This window comes from Botryllus schlosseri, chromosome 16 (assembly GCF_051294905.1).
Source record: "Botryllus schlosseri isolate E-star chromosome 16, Bs_hap1, whole genome shotgun sequence".
In the NCBI taxonomy this organism is placed as follows: Eukaryota; Metazoa; Chordata; class Ascidiacea; order Stolidobranchia; family Styelidae; genus Botryllus; species Botryllus schlosseri.
Genome location: NC_137251.1, coordinates 16,218,853 through 16,225,680, shown reverse-complemented (window position 1 = coordinate 16,225,680; position 6,828 = coordinate 16,218,853).

Sequence of the window (6,828 nt, the reverse complement as noted above, 5' to 3'; positions counted from 1 at the left end):
AACAGGTACTCGTAGATGATTATATAGTATCGTAGTCTTTTGAACCGGATCTCAGTCATTTTAAGAATTCTGCCTTGGAGACAGATCTGAGCTCGATCAGAGAATTTGTCGATTCGTCATCACTAATGCCTATCCAATGTATCATGTATGAATAAGTGGTAGCAGTAGCACATTGAATACCCCCATTCATATATGATCGTGCGGCATATCCTTGGTACGAGGTATTATTTAATGTTGAATTACTACAATAAATGCAATAATTATTTTAATGAATGTATGAAGGAATGTATAGTAAAACTAATCGACACTAAAAGGGTCAAACGACTGAGCGTGCCTACCGCGGTACCAATCCCGATAGTAAAGAAATGCCATAACACCGTTAATAATAAAATTTTATTTCATGAATCCTACCGTGCGCTTCAGCGCTGCTAAATCAACACCATACTAATGTGTGCTGAGATTTATAGCAGCCCAAGAAATTGCCGCGTATAAAAGACAAGCCTGCACGTATACGCGCAACCAACCCCAATACCGGCAAAATATTCGTCGTAAACGCTATTATGATTTAGACATTCGACACGAACAAATGCCATTGCACCCGCAACGGTGACTGGATCATTGTAAAACCAGGCCCACCCCTATTTCTTTTTATGACATCAAACATCCTGATGTATAACTTGAGATGTACATTGTACCGAACACCGTTATCTACTGTTTACTGACACGAACACGATGTCTAGTACAACTCTTGTCGCCTTCTTGATACTATCACAATAAGAGGGTGGTTTACATTGCAATAGATTTTGTATACTTAGTGTACAAGTACAGATTGCAGGAATGTTCTCCCTCTATATAGGAATGGTAGTTTTCTTACTTAATGGCTTCTTTTACTATAACACTATAAACGGATAAGTTTACCTATACATATTATACTGTACTACGACTCCATACACGATTTTTCCGCGCCTAATACCGGCCGAAAATGCATCTGGAATATGCTGCCCGTTTACGGAAACTTCTTGATAGTGTTTTATTCACCTGAACCAGACCCTAAACGATTTAATGTTATTCGTATTGAATAACTTCTCCAACAAAAGATACATTCGGGCATAACGCAGGCGGGACAATTGCTACCAGCTTAACAGCAAAAACCGTTGTTATCGATGCAATCTTTTACGAAAAGACTATATCTTAAATGTCAATGATACGTCGAATTGTTACGAAAATGTTTGACTATTCTTGTAACACTATTCTTTTTTACTTTTCATTTCTCAGACATAAGATGAGGGCAGTAGCGAGGAAAATTCGGGGGGTCAAGTGGTTTTCGGTGTCATTCAGAAACGAACTGAGTTGAGCTCTCCAACTCCGAGTGGCATGGCTAAGACATCGGAAATTCGATGAGAAATCGGTAGTGCCACAAAACAAATCAATTGTCGTGGGATAAAATAAACTGAGAAGGGTAACGTTAAACCCAAAACAAAGGGTTGACTGAGAATGATTATTATTAGGCTGTCAGTGAAAATAGGGTTTTATTCGGAGCGACAGACAAGTTACGAAGCGACATTTACTTACAAAAACAAAGGAGTGAAATGCGTTTTCGTGTATATGTAGCACCCTACACGCGCATATACAGTACATTCATCAAACGTAAATGATATTTCGTTGGCGTTCATCCTGAAACCAAAGTCCGTAATCCGTATCCATTCGGTTTTTCCCGATCGGTAATTCTCTTGAATGGGTTTTTGCCTTCGAACCAAAGAGTGATATCTCCCTATGAGTTTATACAGTATTACGATTATAGTCAGTAATCTCAAGTCAAATGACTGTTCACGTCTGTGAAACAAGATACGCACTATGTTAGGAGCTAAGACACAAAAAGGCATCTGCTAACGCGTACAAGTTACAGTGTTGCAAGCATGAACAATTGAACATGCTATCAAATTACTGGATGACAGTCAAGTTTATGGATGCCTTTGATTTGCAGGTAAATGTTTCCCCGTTGCTTGACAAGTATTGTAGTCAAATCACGAATCGAAATACTGTGGTGTGGGCCCTCTACGTATAATGGCCCGGGTGGCGAAAGAAATCTTTTATTTGCGGCTGTCCAGGTAAATTGGATTTCGCACGTTCTGTAACATATGCGGATCTTTCATGTCACAAGGTTCCGAGTTCAAGTTACGTATTACAAGTAAAGCAGTTTGTTCGTCTGTGGTATTCATGGCGTTCGTCGACTATTATGGTCAGGTCCAGGTCAATCATCTTCGTTTTTACGACGTAGCTGCCGACTTGAGTCACGACCCGTATTTCTCGGCTTTTATGAGACACCGCTCACACGGATGAGATGGCGAGGAGGAGCCTAGATAAACCCCAAACACTTAGGTAGCAATTCTGGATTTGACCTCGGCCGGAATCGAACCCGCAACCCATTGATGTTGCAGCTGTGGATTATACCACTACGCTATCTCGCCAGGTCACGTAAAGTAGTTCATTAGTGAATTATTTTCATATGATGATCAAGAAAGAACCTGAGATTTAGCAACCCTTGACTGAAGCGACATGGGCTTTCGTGATGATAGCAGCGACAAAGCGCGAAGCACAACAATGAAATGTACCTTCGTCATCAAAATATCAGTTTTTCAGCGAACCACTTATCTCCTTGTTTGTAGGTTTTCATTGTAACTGAATCTTCCCGTCGCCAAAAGACTATCTCCGAAACAAGCAATTGATAATATGGCACGGTGTCAGGAATAAAGCAGACCTGTCTGTGACTCACAGAGATTGGGAATTGGATGATTGTTGGTTGAGAGAGACATTTGTAAATAAAAGCTATCGCTTTCACAGTAGCCGACCGGCAATCCCATTTTCTGGTGATATCTGCGACTTCATAAACGGCACCGAGACGAATGTACTCTCGGCAATATCGTACGGAATTGACGGATCAAAGATAAACATTTGTGCGATACATCGACGAAGAGAACGTGTGGTTTCGCGGGACTCGTAAGTAGGCACTTCAACGCGCAAAGTTGAGACACACACACAAGACTGATGAGCCTCTTTCTTTCAAGTTCCGCAAATGGTGGCAACTGTGGGGGCAAGAAATGTGCCAGTTGTCCAAACAGACAGTTTGCTGACCCCCACTTGTTGACAACGAAATCCCGTGAGCCTACTTTTTATAACAGCTTTGTCACTAAGAACAATATTCATGTGAGTTCATACGGGTATGGAAAAATGATTGTCAACACTGTTGATGTTTATGACGAGTTTTGATATTTGTCTGGTGTTCTGGTCTTTGCGTAATATAAGTTATTGTAAGCTTAGCAAATTGCACGCATTTGTCATGCTAAATCACAGTGATGTTCAATTCCGGAGTGAAAAGGAAATATTTACATCTGCTTCCCGTGAGTTTTTGTCGCGCAAACATGATCCACATATGACCTTGACATTTGTCTCCCGGAAAGTATTTGCCCCATGCTCTCGTCTATGGGGTGACATTATCGCCGTAATAGCAGTTGCAGCATCGGAATGCAATGGAACTATCCCGCCGTGAATTCATCAGCTATAGGGCGAGACATTTAAGACCAAACGTCAGATACAAGGACCTTTGATCAAGACTAGATAGATAGCAGGAGAGCAAATATTAAATACCTCATCGTTTAAGAGTCATACCCCATGTCACTCAAATCATTAGTTTTACTGCCAAATCTAAGAGATGTGGAAACGAAGAAGCATGGTCTCTAAAAAGATTTTAAGAAATAGAATATCACAGTTACGTATTTGACGCCGAGAATGTTATCGCGTATTCAAAGAATGAGAGCCAATGCGGACATGGAAAATTAAAAGTATATCGTCAGTTTTATGTATAGATTGCGTCGCTAATACAATCGGTAAAAACAAGTAGACTGTCTGACAGACACACAGACACACAGAAAGACACACCAACACTAGAGAAGATCAAAGATCTGAACTTGAGTATAAAAAAATCAGACTCTTTTCGACATATGTTTTATGATCAACCTGATTGTGGAATTTAGAATAATTTCGCATTTCCTTGCACTCTCCGAATAACTGGACATGTTCTGGAATTTAAAGACGAATTCGGTCTTAAGCATTTACCCCTGCAAGGTCTTAATGGATTCAATTTGAAAACAAGAAACTAATTCATTTCTGAACCCAAGTAATGTAAACTCACACCAGCAAATTGCTGTGAACGCAAAACTATCCATACAAACATTTATCCATGCTCCAGTTACAAAGTGGCTAAGCGAATAGTCATCATGTCTTACACCTTACTTGGGGCGTAAGTCATCGTAGTGCCATCACCTGATCATTGAACTCATTAAGACCAATAATCCGTGAAAATATTTTCACCGGAAATAAGACAAGATCGCACCACGCAATGTCGCCGTTGTAGGCTATCATTTCTACTCATTATCGCACACGGCACAGTGCGTAATTATCATGTCCACGACTTAATGCGGCGACGTATGCTTCGCGCGAGCTTGTTACATGACATTATCACACTGGAATCCCCGAGTGTGTGGTCCCGAGGACGAACTGTGAATAACACTTGATGAAAAGGCATACCGCTGTGTATTGTCGAAGTACAACGCGTCATTTAGGTAGGGCTGAGTAAAATCATTTAAAATTAAAATAAAGATTTTGGTATTTTTCAACCATACTTATTTCGTTACACGTTTTGATAATGCTGTAGGTTGATCAGGACTTCACAGATATGATATTTCTATTAACGTGCGTAGCATTGCACTACGTTTTTCGCATGCTGTGATACGACCAATCGAAGTTTCAGCCCTTCACAGTAGGGTGTTCAAAAATGATTTTTTTTCTCAAATTCTACTGGCTACTTGATAATATTGTTAGGTTACCTAATTGAAGCCTGCACACCAAATTTGGTTCAATTCCAACCAGTAGTCGTATTGCTACAGGAGAAAGAGTTTTTTTTATTTATTATACCAAAATGAATGAATTAAAAAAAAAAATTCTGTTCACCTCATGAAATTGTTAGGTTGTGTATAGAAACGATGCTCACAAAATGTGGCACAATTCCAACCAGTGGAAGTGAAGTTACTGCCGTCGAAAATTTTTGGATTTGAATAAAAGTAGTATTTACGGTGATCAATTCTTTAATTATTTATCATAGTTGTGCCCACCGAATATACTATTTTATTCAAATTCAAATTTTTCGACATCAATAACTCCGCTTCCGCTGGTTGGAACTGAGCCAAATTCGGTGAACATCGTTTCTAAAAATTTGTATTCTAATTCTCGTCCGCATAAAATGAAAATGTCAAAAGAGTGGCTTGAAATAACAGATTCGGCTAACAAACTAAAATGGAACGACAATGATTGGGAAGAAGCTACACACAAAGATATATATTTAAGTATTAAAAAATTAGAAGAATCACAAGCAACAATTAGGTTATCGAACGGCAAACAAGTAAATTGGAAAAAAGTTGGACGAACTAACGACAAACATAGCATGATAAAAAACGAAGAAAGAGTAAATAACATAAGATTGGCAAACAAAGGATAATTTTTTAGGGGACGAGAAGAGGAAACTGCTTCTGCTTGATATAGGGATGCATAGCAGAATGGAGCTGAATGGCAAATTTTGAAATGACAGAGAGGATAATATTGAGCATATAATGCTCAGAGGCCCTATGAAGAATATCATAACAATCTCAAAAGGCTTATAACACAAAGTAGGCTACGATGAGATCAGATTTTCTTCAATGAAGGAGTAAATGAAGAAAATGACCGGACAATACTGAGCATAATTAAACTCAAAATAATCAAAACTAAAGAGGGACTAGACAAGACCGATCAGACATTGAGCAGTAGTAACATCACAGAAAAGACAATAATGAGGAGACTAAAATACAAATTGGCAAAAAGAATCAGACACTTTAAAACCCCCACTGAGGAGCAACTTTTTAAAATCGAACTGGTATTTTTGGAAGAAGAAAACAAATAAATGGGATTGAAGATTCGGAAAAAGAATTGGAACAAGAAAAGAAGAAAGAATGCGAACCGGGAAAAGAAAAGACAACTTCTGTATATTGTGTGTGTATTTTTCATGTCCTTTCATGTATGTATTTCTGTGTGAATTTCATGCTCAATGGTTTGTATCTGTGTTTCATGCTCCTTTGCTTGTGCGAAAAGTTTACATGTGAATATACAAAATAAAAGAAATTATTTCCATCTGTTAAAAGTGAATAAAGAACTTTAATAGCATTACATTTTTCATTTTCAAATATAATGAAACTTCTATTGTTCACACACTTTTGCTCGCTGCGGCAGCCGCAAAAAAAATGAACATCGTTTCTATAGATAACTGAACAATTTCATGAGGTGAACAGAAAATTTTAAAATTTTATTTATTTATTTATTTTTTATAATAAATTATTAAATTTCTTCTGCTGTAGCAATGCGGCTACTGGTTGAAATTGAACCAAATTTGGTATGCAGGCTTCAATTAGGTAACTTAACAATTTTATCAAGTAGTGTTGGAGGTTTACCTAGGCTCCTCCTCGCCACCTCATCCGCGTAAGCGGTGTCTTACAAAAAGCCTAGAGGTGGGCCGTGCTATAAGTCGGCAGTAACGGAAAATAATGAAGAATATCGGCCTGGTGTAAATGACCAGAGTAGGCGACAAACACCATGAACACCACAAAACAAACAAACAAGTAGCCAGTAGAATTTGAGATAAAAAGTCATTTTTAAACACCCCTACTCCACAGTGGATAATAGTATCGAAACTATAATCCTAGTTGATAAGTTAGGTGACAAAGACTGTATATATTTGAAAGT